Source organism: Euprymna scolopes, chromosome 33 (assembly GCF_053919585.1).
Source record: "Euprymna scolopes isolate OS-2025 chromosome 33, ASM5391958v1, whole genome shotgun sequence".
NCBI classification, from domain to species: Eukaryota; Metazoa; Mollusca; class Cephalopoda; order Sepiida; family Sepiolidae; genus Euprymna; species Euprymna scolopes.
Genome location: NC_136514.1, coordinates 31,914,798 through 31,931,568, shown reverse-complemented (window position 1 = coordinate 31,931,568; position 16,771 = coordinate 31,914,798). Strand labels below are relative to the sequence as shown.

The 16,771-nt window shown below is 40.0% G+C and overlaps 1 pseudogene; it reads right to left on the bottom strand.

The window, feature by feature from the left end:
* Nucleotides 1-10,345: 10,345 nt before the first annotated feature.
* Nucleotides 10,346-10,450, bottom strand: LOC145258466 (U2 spliceosomal RNA; annotated as a pseudogene).
* Nucleotides 10,451-16,771: the final 6,321 nt, after the last annotated feature.

The window sequence follows — 16,771 nt, the reverse complement described above, 5'->3', positions numbered from 1 at the left end:
AAACTAGCCGTCCCTGAACAGCGTTCTCCGGGAATCTTTTGGTTAACTAAGTAAATAAATAAAAAAATCGGTTCTTATCTAGAATGCAATCTAATTATAAATAAAAAAAAAAAAAAAACACACACACACACAGAAAAATCTTTATGCTGCACGTATCCGTCATGAAAATTTTATATACCAAAAATCACGTAACTTGATCAAGTAGTTATTTTTTTATATATAACACAATCATTCTTTTACAATTTTTAGCAATTTAGTATATTGTAGTAATTACAAGACTGATTCTGAAATCTCTGTAGTTCAAATTGAGCTGTCTCCCTTTATTAGATATGGCAGATCTAGACACACGGTTTTCACTTCATTTGGAAATTTGATTTTCTTAGTTAAAAAAATGAACTACCCGATTGATTCGCGTGATTTTTGGAATATGGCATTTTTGTTTCATAACGGATATGTACATCATAAAGATTTTTCTGTATTTTTGTCTTATAATTAAGTTGAATTCTGAACTTGCACCAAAAATACTTTTAATTAAATTCAGGCGTAGAATCGACTCATTGGAGTGCTTCACGCATGGTTGATTAAATTTTGTGATTAAATTATTTTTTTAATAGAGTGTTTTTAAGATATGTTTTGGGGCTTCCAAAACTTTCTATATTTTAATTTTGCTAAGGATAAATTTTTTAAATAGGATTTATTTTAATGATATTTGAGTAGGAGCTATAGTTGAAATAATTTTTTTTTTTTTTTACGTCAGAAATTAACAAGGTCAAAAACTACTGGAGGATAAGGTCAATAAGATGGAATGATTGTCAGCCGAAATTGATCAATGCAATGAACTAAGTTTCATTACTTCATATGACAATATGGCACATCAGTATGGTCACCGTAATATAAGTGTGACATTGGAACCATAGAAGCAGTACAGAGGAGGGCTCCAAAATTGGTCCCAGATCTGCATGATCTCTCCTATGAGGAGCAACTGAAGCAACTGGATCTTCCAACTCTGGTGTTTCGTCGAATGAGAGGGGATGCCAAATTGCATAGGAAATGCAATATGGACCGTCTCAAGATGCTTCCTTTTTGAAACAAGATTGTAGGACCCATGGGCATTCCTTGTGTTCGGATAAGCAGTGACATCGGAAGGGGGCAGCTGTTCGAGCACGCGCCTTCTCCCAACGTGTGGTGAAGATGTGGAACCAGCTGCCGGAAGAAATGGTATCTGCAGAGATACTTAATACCTTCAAAGCCAGATGAGACAAACATTGGAAAAATCACCTGTTTCGTTCTGACTGTAAATCTAGAGATGATGTGTATTGAGAGACTGTAATCTCGGGTGTATAGGCCTGTGTTCTTTCTCACCATATATTTTCACCGTATATTACTTATGGAACGGCTCACGATAAATATTTGTTTATATTGAATTCAAACACGACTATGTTGTATTCTGTAATCCAATGTTCCACAGACCGGAAGCCCTTTCACGCAGAAACTGTCCGTCTTATTGCTTGAGTGAAGGTGCAAGGGCGTCCTGGATGACTATAAGCAATGCCGGGATAAGCAACAAAAAACTTTATTTAAGAATTTTCCTTCTCCAAGATTACTTACACAATAAAGGTTTGCGATTCTAGTCTACACTATTATTTGATTTATTGTTAGAGGGAAGATATATGGATTCATACCTTTTTCCAGTGAAATGATAGATTGATACTGGACTTGAACAAAAAAAAAAAACCTCCAAATTTAAAAAAAAAAAAAATTTAAATTGGAATCAGTAATTGTATCGGAATCAGAGTAAAATATTGGAATCGTTCCATTACTAGCAATGCTACTGAGTTTGAAGTTTTTCTGATATAGTGTTCGTTTACACGCTAAGTGTTGAAAAGCTATGAAATCACTATTTTCCTGCCAGCCATGTGTAAAATAGTGACCTGTATTCAGCTAATCATTTACGAATATATAATCATATGTATTGTATTGTTTTTTTTTGTTTTATTTATTTATTTATTTTTTTACACAGGCATCACTACATTATCAAGGTCAAGAGGCCAGTCGAGGATAAGGGTTAAAGAGTGTACAGTAGAAATTGGACAATATAGTAATCAATTCAGTAAATTTGTTAACTTATATGGAACGTCTCATCAAGAACTTGTTTACGTTAGACTTGAAGACAACCATATTGTAGTCAGCTGGAAAGCAGGAAAACGGAAGACAATTCCACAGGCGTGCAGTTCTAAGAAAGAAGCTTTGTTCATGGAATCTACGTTTAGGTTTAGGCACAGATAAAGAGTGGGGGGAATTATTGATAGTGTTTTCAGCTAATTTCTTTGTTTATTTGTTTCTTTTCCCTTTTTAACTGTTAAATCATCACTTATCAAGGCCAAGAATTACTCGAGGATAAAGCTTAACAAGATGATATAATCATCAGTCAAAAATGGTCTATGCAATTGTGTTGTATTGTGGTGTGGCCCCCAGGTTGGGAATCGTAGTAGTGCATAGGACCCCCTGGCTGTGACACATAGCAGTTTTAATTACGTTGATCGTCCGTGGTTTCACCTGTTTACTAAGCGGTTGTCATGACAACGAGTTAAGACTAGTGAGATATCTCACCTTAGACTGGCACTTTTTCCTTATCTTGCCTCTCGTCAATTGTCAAAAATGTCATAACAACGTTGAACCTGAAAAAAAATCGGTTGACAACTTAGAACGATCAGCCGTAAATTAAAAATATGCATTAAAAGACGTAAGTCACAATTGCGTTTGTTTTTGTATAAAATTATATTTTTACAATATTATACAGATTTACAATTTAAACAGTTCGTCTTTTTTTCTTTTGGTGGTTTTGAAGTTCACCGCGATAGTAACAGTGTTCTCACAGTGTTCTGAGGAGGGAAATGACGTTTCAACGATCCGGTCTTCAGCAACGTTCTGCCCCTTGTTTCTCCTCTCTCTGCTAGCTCTCTGCTTCTTCTCTAGATTCCAAACATCACCGTTTATATTGGCATTCCTATCGTTTGGTTTTTTTCCTATCCACGCGATCTGTCAATCAGCTGATCGATAATAGAACACGTGTTCTTTAGTCACGTTTTGACAATTTCTTTGCCGGTTCCTGACCTCGGACGATCGTCCGATTTATCTTCAGCTGACCGACACGTGAATTTATCACTCATGCCAATATCTGTACTTCCAGAGCTTACGAGGAATGTCACGTTTCTTTGTTTTGTAAACAAAAAAATCGTCATCCAATTTCTCTGTTTACGACGTAAGCACTTATCTTTTCTACTGGTGGACAATCGATTATTCGATGCCCACTCTTTTAAATCTTTTATTAAAGAAGTTTTTTCTTTTCAATTATGTATCGGATGGTTCCAGCCATCCATTACATAACAATTGGACTAAGTTTTATTACGTATTCACAATAAATATTTGTTGATGTTGAATATGAAGACGACTGTGTTGTACTCTGAATTCCAGTGTTCCATAGACCGGGAGCCCTTTTACAAAGAAACTCTGTCCATGTTGTGCACAATGCTAAGGGAGTCATGGATTTCTGTAAACAATAGCAGAATAAGCAATAAAAGGCTTTATTCAAGAATTATCCTTCTCCTATATGAGTTGTATAAGCTGCCGTGCTAGACACATACACCAGAAAGTATTCTATATCTCTGCAAAGTCACCATGCGCCCATGCATGGAGTATTGTTGCCACATCTGGGCTGGTGCATTTATTATTAGTCTCTCCCTTTTAGACAAGGTCTAAAAAGGGTCTCCAATCTAATAGGCTTTTGAACTATCTTGCATAAATTGAGCATCAGGTTTTGAGTGGCATAAGAGATTTAAGGAAGGCAGGGAGTCTGGGAAGGATGATGAGAGGTGTGGGAGGAGTAAGGAAGAGTTGATTGGCCAAATAAAGAATTTCGTGGATAAGGACCACCGTGTGTCTATAGAGACAATAGCTGCACAGTTTCATGCCAGTGTGGGAACTGTGCACACAATTATTCACAAGGAGCTGAAGATGCGAAAGATTTGCACAAAGTTTATCCCAAGGGTGCTCAGAGAAGATCGAAAAGAAAGACGTTGTCATGACCAAGATAGGCATAAAGACACTTCCTCAGCCTCCCTATAGTTCAGACCTTGCTCCCTGTGACTTTTGGTTATTTCCTAAGCTCAAAGAAAACCTTAGAGGCTGTCATTATGAGACAATTGAGAAGATAAGAGACTGGGTTATTGCACGGCTATGAGAGAGCAGGCCAATGAACATGACAGCATGACGTCATTACCAGATCAACATGTAGGTAAAGGCATGAAGGTGCCTAAAGTTTCCGGTGTTCAACCACGTGGCCATAAAAAATATTTTTCGTTGCCTTATATTGTGGCTGTTGTAATTATATGTTTTTTATTTTCCTAAAGAGAAAAAACAATTCTCCATTTAGATTATTATTACAATTATCATAATTGTACATTGGGATAATGTTAATCTAACAAAATATAACGGTAAGTGAACTTGTTTTATTTCTATTGAAGGAACTTTTATTTCTATTGAAGGAAGTCGAATATTTCATTTTATTTATTTTTTTAAACTGCAAAACAAACAATTTTTATATGAGAATATTTCTCAGTCCGTTCTTCTAATAATAAATAAAACTTTTCATTGAGTATTTCCAAATATTTTAAAGTTAGAAGCATTTTTCACGACAGTTTTTTGTTTTATTTTTGTTGTTGTTTTTTTTTTGCCTTTTTTTAACTAAAACGATCGAGGAATTCAATATTTTAGCATCGGGCGTAATTTATTTCTTTGAAATATATTTAAAACTTAAAAGTTTTTGTTTGTTTTATACCATTTTATCTGTAAATAATTTACATGACTGAAATGGGAAATGAAATAGGAAATTCTCTCCGGAGACATACGAACAGAAATTCATCTTAACAATTCATTAACTAATCAGTTTTAATTAAAATTTTGATATGAACTAAAAATAAAGAGTATATTAAATTTTAGTTATCATATTTTCTTGTATTTTATCTTATAAATAAATGTTGTATGCACCATGATGAAATAATAACGTTATTTAGAAAGCCATTCTTAACAGGATGGGGTCTTTCTAATTATTCTGCATTTTCACCTAATAATTTAATGAAAAAGATACCATAAAAATTTAACTGTCTAAAATATGGCACGGTGCATACACTGCACAAGCACTATTATTATTATTATTATTATTATTATTATTATTATTATTATTATAACAACAACAACAATAATAATAATAAAAAAAGTACTCCACAAGGAATGTGGACCCTGCGTAAACGGGTTTTAATTTAATGGTTGCTCCCTAAAACGTGCATATGCAAAAGGTTTTCATTGGTTTATTTAATCATGAAAACTTTTTTGAAGTTACTATTTGAGGCAAAAAATGGCCAAAAGCATTATTTGAATATGTATGAAAAAATAAATGTAACAAAAATAAAAATATTAGTGTGTAAAATATAATATAATAATAAAACTAAATTAAACAAAATGAAAATAAAAACAAGCACGGAATAAAAGTATGAATTAAATTTGATTAAAGAAATAAAAAAAATTCAAAAAATAAAATACATGCTCGATTACAAAAAAAGTGTATGAGATATATACGAAGAAAGTGGAAGAAAACCTCAGGGAGCAGCCATTAAATTAAAACCCATTTACGTAGGGTCCACGTTCCTCGAGTGCCAAAAAAAACTGTAGATGACATCGACTGACGCCACACCAACTAGTTGTGAAGGGTGAGGGAGGATGGAAAGTCCGAGGTGAGAGAGTACTATCCAGACCTCTACTGGAAGTGTGCAGTTCAAATCTGGCACCTTGGGGAGGCATTTTGTTGCCTAAACCCTAGGAAACACCAATGGCCGATGCCAATGAGAAATCAATGGCAAACAGCTGTTGCGATAATGTACAATCATCTGCACGAGTGGTCAAGAGGTGGAGAACATTGGAAATCTGGGGAGACTTGTTGCCATGCGGTCTCCAGGGAATGCCACAGGTTACTGCAGTGAGCGATCACTGATGATGGCCTGTGAGACAACTCCTAGTGAGTGAAATAATAATAATAATAATAATAATGTCCCCTCCCAAATTCACCACCACCCTGATTTAATATCGTAGATGTTTACTATATTTTTTTAGTTTTTAATCAATGTTCACATTATAGTATTATTGTCTTTTAGTGGTTATGTGAACTAGTAGTTAGGATTCCTAACCATGTAACTGATAAAAAATATGTTTCACATTTTGATGAAAAACATGGGAAAAAATGAACGACAGAAAACCAAAACTTTAAATGTAATTCCTGTATTAAAAGTAATAGTTATTTAAATATTTCAACATATAATCTTGTGGGGAAAATCCAATTCCCCAATAAGGGGCACTCTGGATAGAAACAAAAATTATCTCAGTCATGAAGGATTTCTCCTCCATCGGCCAAGGACAGAAAAGGTGAATTGTAGCATCAGAACAGATACTACTACACTGTGATCTTGTCCCGAAGGCCAAGAATTGTTTGTTTTATGTTTATTTGTTTGTTCCCTAAATTCATAATTCAGTTTTATCAGTATTAGATTGTATATTGCTTTAAAATTACGTAATTTTACATAGGTAATATTTATATTTTATATTGAATAAAGTTCAATTTTATTATTATTCGAATTGGATTCCCTTTTTAAAATTTTTTTTTAACATGTTTTAATGCTCCTTTTAAAAATGCCGTCATATTGTATCGACAGTAACAGTTCGACAAATCTTACCTACATTGCCTGCAGGCATTTTTATTTGTTTGTTCCCTAAATTCATAATTCAGTTTTATCAGTATTAGATTGTATAGCGCTTTAAAATTACGTAATTTTACATAGATAATATTTATATTTTATATTGAATAACGTTCAGTTTCATTATTAATCGAATTGAGTTCCTTTCCGTTCTTTTTTAACATGTTTTAATGCTCTTTTTACAAATGCCGTCATATAGTACCGACAGTAACAGTTTGACAAATTTTACCTACATTGCCTGCAGGCATTTTTCAGTTAACAGGCCTTCTATATCTCGGTGTCCATGGTTATTGACACGCTCACACAAGAGGACTTCCCTGACGCCTTGCAGAAGTTGTTGGAATAGTACAACAAGTGCATTGCAGCCGGAGGAGATTACTTCGAAGGGGACTAGAGTTTCATGTGTATACTATCAATAAAAGTGCTCATACGAAAAAAATTCTGGAAACTTATTTAAGGCACCTTGTAATATGAATAGACATCTTGCTACTCAATTTCCTATATATAATTACCTGTAGCTATGATCCCAAATAGTACTCCTTGCTTCTAAGTGACAATACACATTGTTTGTGGTGAAAAAGAGTAAAAATAAAAAAAAACAAAGTCTGCCCTACTATTTTAGTCCAGAGCAAGAGGGAGGATATATGGATTCATAACTAATCGCATTAAAAAATGATGCAATAATGCAATACTCCTTCTGAATTTGAACCCAACATGACAAGCCCACAGTTAGCACCGCCCCCCACTTACCCGCCGGTGTAACAGGGAATATATCAGACGCATGGGAAAATATCAGCAGGAGCTGTAGAATAGCTAGCTCGCAAAGATATTAGCAGCAGTAGCCGAAAAAGCACATATGCAAATTAGGAAGTGCGTGCTAGCTTGTGTGATTAGAAAAAGAAAAACGGATACCACCTGGTCAAGAGAAGCAAAGTGAACTTTGAAAAAAAAAATGGACGTGTAAAGTTGACAACAAGAAATGGCTGGCTATAGTTGGCGTAGGGTTGGAGAGAAGAAAAGTGTACACCAGACGAGGTGGACGTGTGGGTGATGGTGACAAGAAATTCTTAAGTTGATTTTCCTCTGCTAAAAACGATTTTTTATCTTTTTTTATTTGACTTTTTAAATATATTCACTGCTTGTAGCAATGATTAAAGAATAAATATTTATTGATTTTAAGATATCAGTAGAACTAAAATCTATAGATCATTCCATCCACAAGTGTATTTTTTTTTTTTGTATGCTTGAGAAAATATCTGCACATTTAACATATGTTTTTACGGTAATCAGGAAAAATAATAACTCTATAGTTAAATATTTAAAGATCTATAAAGAATCGCAATCAGGAATTTAGAATCGGAATCGGTAATTGTATTGGAATCTGGAAAAAATATTGGAATTATCCCATCACTTGCACTAACCATGTGAAAACGACAAATAATCATTGTTTGGTTAAAGATATTTCCGGGTAGGGTTAGGATTAGGGTTAGGGTTTATTTGCTTTGGGATTTCGATTGATGTGTGTGTGTTTGGGGGTTACATAATAAAATTGAATGCAGCAACCCAACGAGAAAAAGAAAAGCATTGTTTTATCAAGAATTTCTGCACAAAAAGGTAAAAGCCAGTTTGCCTCTGATTTTTGACCTGCTGAGTAATAGTTGAACGCACCGACTGAGGCGAGAGCGGCTTGAGTAATCGGTTAATTTGGTTTGATATTTATTTTCAATTATTGTTGAAGATGTTTCGCGGAAAAACAGAAAAGCCGATTCACTTTGAGATCTCGATTGGAAGAATTATTTTAAAATTATTCATTAAAGATTTGTGTTATCGCAAAAGTGGGGGAATGGCATTTTGATTTCTATTATATATATTTTTCCGTCATTTCACTGTGTTAGGGTATTATAGTACCAAATTGCTTTCTATATCATATTATATATATATATCTATATATATATATATATATATATATAGATATAGATATAGATATATATAGATATAGATATAGATATATACAAACACGATTATGACAGAGACTAATTCAGTCTTTTTATTTTGAAATTTCTTTTTTCTAACAAGCACCACCATACATAGATCTTTTCAGCTTGTGATTTCTTGTGAATTCTTTCTTATGGAAATCGCTCCAGACAAGGCGTGAAACCACTTGATGGTGAGGAGCTAAAAAACAAATACTACACAAGATTAAAAACTAACCAATGATAAGTGTTTGATAGAAAGATTCTGACTCAGAAAATAGCAATTTTTCCCTCTTTGTCAGAAACATCATTCATGGAATTTGAGGACTAAAGAACAAAATAAGGTCAGTGAGAGGTAAGTAGCTGCTGAAAGTACATCTAAGTTTCACTTTCTATTCTCATAAATCATAATCAGGTGATCCTGAAATGTTTCCATATAATTTGTTGTTTGCCTAACCCTAATACTAACCCTAAACCTGACCCTGATCCTAGTCCTAACCCTAACTCTAACCTTGACCCTCGTTCTAACACTAACACTGATCCTAGTTCTAACCCTGATTTTAACCCTAGCCATAAACCTAAACTTGATCCTAACCCTAATCCTAGTTTTAACCCTAACCCTAACCCTAACCCTGATCCTAGTTTTAACCCTAACCTTGATCCTAGTCCTAATCCTGATCCTGATCCTAGTTCTAACCCTAATCCTAATCCTAGTTCAAACCCTGATCCTAGTTCAAACCCTAAGCCTAAATGTGATCCTAACCCTATCCCTACCCATGATCCTAGTCCTAATCCTGATCCTAGTTCTAACCCTAACCCTGATCCTAATTCTAACCCTTATCCTAACCCTAACTCTAAGCCTAAATGTGATCGTAGCCTGAACTCTGATACTAGGCTTAGCCCTAACCCTGATCCTAGTCCTAACCTTAACCATAACCCTAACCCTGGTCCTAGTCTTAACTCTGATCCTAAGCCTAACCTTGATTCTAACCTTAACCCTGGTCCCAGTCCTAACCCTAATCCTAACACAAATCTTAATCTTGATCCTAGTCCTAACCCTATTACTCTTGATACTGTTTCTTGCTGTATTCTGTAAACTTTGTTGATCGTGTACCATATTTGTACCAATTCAGTAGTTGCCTTTTTACTGTGTTAAAATATTATAATACCACATTGTTTCCTATATCTTTTTTTTTATGGAAATTGCTTCAGACAAAGAATGAAGCTACTTGATGTAAGGAGCTAATAAAAAGCAAATACTACTCCATGGTTAAACAAGGCCGATAGCCATTAATCGCGTGCTCTTGTGTAATGAATGAATGCGTGAATGTAGGATTGACATGAAATTCTTAAAGATAAACTAAAATGACCGAAAAATGGGCTGAAATGACTTAAATAAATAAAAAGTAAATGACTTAGAATGACGTTAATGACCTTAAGAATGACTTGAATGCTTAAGAAATAACTGGAATCCTTCAAAAACAACTTGAATGATCTGGAGAATGACTTGAATGGCTTTGAGATTGATTGGTTATAAAGTGGGTGATCATTTTACATTAAATTAATAGAGAAAAGTGATCCCACAATTTATATCAGAAAGTTACAAACATAAGTACATCATGTATAAGAACAGATACTATACTTTGATCTTGGCCAAAAGGCCAAGAAAAGGGTATTTATTTGCTCCCCCACTGAGCAAATTAGGCACAAGGCCGATTTTTAATGTGAGGAGTGAAGGGGAAATGGGGACCAACTCCCCGGGGAGTAGGGGAGCTGGATAGTGACAATTGGTATGAAGGGTTTCCCCTACATTGACCAAGGTCTTATATGTGGGGTTTGTATTTATTTGCTTCCCCACTGAGCAAATTAGGCACAAGGCCGTTTTTTATGTGGATAGAGAGGGAGGAGGGAGGGAAAGGGGTACCAGGTTCCGATGGGTTGGAAATGGGAGCTGGATAGTGACAATTGGTATGAAGGGTTGCCCCTACATTGACCAAGATCTTATATGTGGGGTCGGTATTTATTTGCTCCCCCACCGAGCAAATTCGGCACAAGGCTGATTTTTAATGTGAAGAGTGAAGGGGAAATGGGGACCAACTCTCCGGGGAGTAGGGGAGCTGGATAGTGACAATTGGTATGAAGGGTTGTATTTATTTGCTTCCCCACTGAGCAAATTAGGTACAAGGACATTTTTTAATTTGGAGAGAGAGGGAGGTTGAGGGAAAGGGGTACCAGGTCCTGATGGGTTGGAAATGGGAGCTGGATAGTGATAATTGGTATGAAGGGTTGCCCCTACATTGACCAAGGCCTGATATGTGGGGTTTCCCCACATATGGTCTTTGTTTGCAGTATCTGCTGGAACAGATACTACAATTTGATCTTCATATATAATTTATTTCGTTAAAATGAAAATTACAATCAAAATAATTCAATGTAAAATTAAAATAAATTAAAAGTAAAATTCAAGTTTAGAAAACAAATTTAGGCACAAGGCCCTTTAAGATCTGGGTGGGGGAGTGTTGCAGGGTCTTTGTTACTACAGTGAAAATGGAGTCTTTGGCGACTTTACTCTTGACTGGCAACATTTACCACAATACCTCATTCACTCTGTGGACTCTAAACTAACTAATGAAAACCCCAGCGTTTTTGCAAAGAAGGATATATATACAATTTCTGTATGTGTGTGTGCATGAAAAAAGTTCAATTCATTGGAAAATAAAAAGTTCTTGAATTTGGAAGAGAAACAGTTTGTGTTGGGGAGTGGGAAATCTAGAAAAAATATACAAAAAATAAAATTGCCTAGTGCACTGTTAATAATGTCCCTCCCTGAGCTAATCTAAAAAGATAGATCACCTACTGTTTTCCGGGACACTGAAAACAAATGGGAAGATCCCTAGTGGGGAAGAATTCTTATCGGGTGTAGGGAGGAAAAATAAATAATTGGGAAAAACAAAAAAGGGGAAAGATTGGGGGGGGGGGGTTAGGCGGCGACCTTCGAGTAGGGGTTGACCAGGGGGTGATAAAACAAAAAGATAGGGGGAGGGTAGTGGTAGGGTAGCCTCGGGAGGTTCTCTAGTGCCAAAAAACAAACAATCGGGGGACAGGATCTCATTTGTACCACCAGTCAAGAGTCTCTTTACTATTTATTTGTCTAACCTAGTGGGATGGGCTCCATAGGACCCAGTACCGCATGTGCTATGCTTATGGTGGTAACACAAATTCAAACTTGGCGCCTCGTCGGATGCACAAGCTAGTGTCATGCACCCACCTCCTGTCAAAGGCCACTCGAGGCAACCTCTTCCAATCGCATCTGATCTTTACTTTAAGCAGATGTTTAAAGTAGACGATCAGATTCCGATCCGGAACAGATATGCCTTCGCGGACTCGCTTGAGGCGTGTGATCCATATGACCATCCTCGCTACTGCTAGTATCGCTAGAAAAACTATTCTTTCCTCCCTAGGCAGCGGCGGATCAATGTTCTCCACAAAATATGACTCATCGAGTTCAAGCCAATGCTTGGCATCTATGTGAGCCATCACCTCATGTCCTCGTCGCAGTGCAGGCAGTAGACCCAGGTTTCTTTATTGTACAGGTTGAGTTCTTCAAGGAGGGGCAGTGCACTCCGGGCAAGTTGCCAGGTAAGGGAAAATTCCGAATTTGTAAGAAAGTCCCGTCCTGGCGCCCAACTCCACTGGGAGCAGACCTCCTTTAACGACATCCCCATCCGTTTCACTAGTGGTTCCTTTGTGCTACGCCCCACTAGCTCCCGATAAAGCCTGTTCCTAGACTGTTCGAGGACACTGGTCCCCGGCAACGCTCTAAGTGCGGACCGGCATACAGCGTAGAATGTTTGTTCCCCCATCGGTCTTCGCCGAGCTTCGACCGAGGGGTCGGGTGTCAAATTGGAAAACGAGTTTCCAACCGCAGTGACCCATGGAATGTCTACGTACAATGAACGGCTCAGGAAGGTCAACCTCTCTGCGTGCTTGTGACACATGAGATTGGGCAGTCTCAAGCCTCCCTTGCTCGGATTTTGAACACAGACCTCTCTGCAAACATAATGCTTACCCTCGTTCCACAAGAGTGTGTCGAGGTGCTCCTGTAAGCTGCTTCGTCGTTTTGTAGGGAGGGGAAGTACAGACAGACGGTAATGGACGAGCGGAAAGACGTATGTAGCACACGCGTTCACCCAACCCTTCAAGGACAATTTCCTTCAAACCCAAGTCTTGACAGAGTATTAGATCTTGGTCTCTATTTCCGACCAGTTTTTCTTCAGCTGGAGACCCGGTCCGAACCACACACCGAGCATCTGGACTGGACCGTTGGTCCAACTGAAGATGCCCAGAAGCGAATTTACTCTGGTCCAGGCACCCAACCGCAGACCCACTGACTTACTGCGATTGAAGACGGCCCCTGTAACTTCTTCGTATCAAGCGAGCGCCTCAGTAACCGCTTGAATGTCTGTGGGGCAAGACAAGAACACGGTAACATCATCGGCGAATGCAGAAACCCTGGCTCGTGTGCCTCCAGAGAGAGCTATCCCACGCAGGACTGGTGTAGTCGCCTTGTCTCTTAACTTGCGAAGGAGGGGTTCCAACGCCAGGATGTACAAGAGAGGCGACAGCGGACAACCCTGTCGCACCGACCGGGAGATGGCAAAAGACTCTGACAGCTTACCGTTGATCTGCACCGCTACCGTCGGCCTGTCATACAGCACAGAGATCCATTTGTGGAAGTTCGGATTAAATCCAGCGGCCTCCAGCACAGAACCCAGGAACCGATGGTCCACCCTATCGAAAGCCTTGGACTGATCCAAACTGATCAGTGCGGCCTCAGCTTCGACTTCTGTCCCCTCTATGATCGTGCGTATCAGATGAAGATTGTCTTGAATAGATCTCCCCTTCATAGCATAGCTCTGGTCTGGTTCGATCAAGTCAGTGCTGACAACCTGCAACCGATTCGCAAGAACCTTGGCCAAAATCTTTAACTCTGTGTTTAGCAGAGTCAAGGGCCTGAAATCGTCTAAATCTTCCTCCCCACCATGCCATTGACCTTTCCTCAGCAATGTGATCACTCCTTTGGTCACCTGCCCAGGGATGGAGCCCTGAACAAACCAATGGTTGAACATATCCTTCAGAAGAGGGACCAACATGGGCGACAGCCTCAAGTAGAATTCATAGGGTAGACCATCAAGCCCTGGGGACTTGTTGCAACCGACCTGCTTCAATGCAGTAATGATCTCATGTTCCGCGATAAGACCATCACAGCTAGCCGCTCGAGCAGCCATGAGGTGGGGCAAGTCGACCAAATAGCTGCCAAACTCTTCGACCCTGAATCTGGGTAGTTGGGTGAAGCGCTCCGATAGATGCTTTTGAAACCCCTTACAAATTTCCCACGTCGACACGAGAGTGTGCCCTTCCAGGTCATTTATTTTTCGAATGTACCCGTCCAAGCGGCACCTTAGAGCAGCCTTACGCTCAACAGCGTCTACATTAACAGCCTCGTTCGAGACTTTCATTAGCCTAGCCCTAACTATCTGACCCTCGTACCGCTCGCTGGCCAAGCGGTTGAGGTCCTGTTTAGCTAGTGCTATCTCTAGGGTGTCCCCCCCCCTCCACCGCCCGGGTCAGCCTATGCTCTATACACTTCTTGGCCTTAGCCTTATCTAGTGCGAGGCGTTGGCTGTACTGGACCGAGAAGCGTCTAATCTTAGCCTTGAGACTAACCCACCACTTACTCCCAGTAACCGCCCCCACTAATGCCCGTTGGATTATCTCTGTAGTCCTCCAGCTCCAACAAGGTGCTGTTGAACTTCCAGTATCCGGCCAGTTTAGGCCTAGAGCTCAAGTTAAGGTGGGCCATAACTAGTTTATGTTCCAAGTGTCCTAAAAAGCGGAACGTGGGGCAAGATAGAAAAATCTACATCTTCTAACTAACATCTGATCCAAGTAAGTATTGGATGGGAAGGCGCATTAGGATGCCACATCCACATCTACCGCCCCAGGTGATCCAGGCGAAATCTGTCGACCAGGTCGCACGAAGCCATCAGATCCGACAGACTGCTGTCGCATCACACCGACCTGCTAGTCCCCCCGACCTTATCTATCTTGGGATCAAGGATGGCATTCCAATCACCCATTAAGACTGCTCTCTCCAGATCATCTATAAAACCCTCCACTCGTCGAAAGAAGGAAGCCCTCTCCACAGCAGAATTAGGTGCATAAACTGCGACTATCCGAAACACACTGCTATTAATGGCAACATCGATGACAATCGCCTGCCTATCCCCGTCTGCGTGAACAACATTCAACAATGCTGATAGGGTGCGATTTACTAGCAAGGAGATTCCACAACTATAGGTATTGCCATATGCTGAGTAAACATCGTAATCGTTCACCAGCACCTGACAATTCCCGTCACAAATAAAGTAGGTCTCCTGTATAGCGGCAATATCTACCTCGAGGGACACCAGATCTCTCAGCACATGCGCAGCCTTGCTTCGGCATCTGAGGCCCATCACATTATAAGTAGCCAAGTTTAAAGCCATGGTCACCTACCTTATTCAGTGTCACACACGGGCCTGAAATCCTCGGGAGTGAGGACGTGGCAGGCTTGTCCAAGACTCCCGGTTAGTAAGTCAGCTGAGGGTAATCCATTCTTGGCCACGCCTCCCACGTCCAGGGGAAAGGTTAGTTTTAGTGCCCTGTAAAAGGAGGGGTGGATGTAAACAGGGACTCTGCCCTCGCATTTAAAAACTAAATTGTTCAGCGAAGGATGCTCCGTGTTCACCAGCTGCTGGCCCGGGATTGCATCCTTTGCGGCATCTATCATGGCCCAGAGAGCCTCTGTCCTGGAATCCTTGTTGACCCTAACAAATGTGGTCAACAAGGGAGCGTCTTCGAACTTGGTTGGGTCGGTGACATTATTTCTCCCGACGTATACAAAGTAATTCAGTTGGTTGTAGCGGACCTTCTGCTGGCCTTTGAGCTCAGGTATAGTTGGCAGACGGTCCGTTTCACATATCCTTTCTCCTGGAAGGAAGGGGATTTTTTTGGCCGCTCCGTGCAGACTGTTGTGGCTGCGGTTGGTTTCTCTTTAGCAGGGGGAGGAGGAGTAGGGGAGGAGGAATTGGGGGTGGGCGTGTCGGGTGTAGGGGTGTTTGGTGCTGAGGGTGTTGCTTTTTTTGGGGCGTCATTTGTCCTTTCTGAGGATGAGTTGCATGCTAGAGTTCTGGAGGGTTTGGGGATAGAGGGGGCCTTTTGCTCTGGGGTTGTGGGGAGATCAGCCTCGGCGTATGAGACTTTGTCTCTTGGGGTTGGGGTGTTTCCCTTCGTCTTCCTGCTCTTCCTCCTCTTTGTCTTCGTTCTCTCACCTGTCTCTGCTGTTTTTACCACTGCTGATGCTGTGGTCTCCTCTTCTTCCGACGCGATCTCTTCCTCTGAGTCTTGAAGTTTCCTCTTGTTCGAGGAAGAGGGCGCCGGGATGTCCATGGGTGTGTGGTCTGGTTCGTCGATGGTCACTGTTTGTTCAGGAACCCTTAGGGGACGTCTGCCCCTCTTAGTGACCGTCGACCATCCAGCCTCTGCTGCTTGACCCGGTTTGGCTGTGGCGGAAGTAGATGGTTAGGCTGCAGCCAGGGTTTGGGTTGGCTTTATGGTCGGGGCCAACCCTTGCGGTTTCGGAGGGACTGTGGCCGGGAGACTTTTGGGGCAGTCCTTGCCCATGTGTCCTCGTTTTTGGCAGTGCCAGCAGTGAGGTTTTCTGCCCTCCACTATGAGGGTCATGGTCCAGTCCCCGAATTTCAACATGGCTGGGATTTTTCCAAATTCGGCCTTGTCCACGACCATTCTGAACTTGTGTTCTCCAGTCATGACGTTGGTTTCCACATTTCCGTACTGACTTAGGATCGTCCCAACCTGCTTGGCGCCCATGTAGGAAGGAACGTTCAGCATGGAGACGTTGGCCTTCCTCTTGCTTAAGTACTCCGGTTGGAG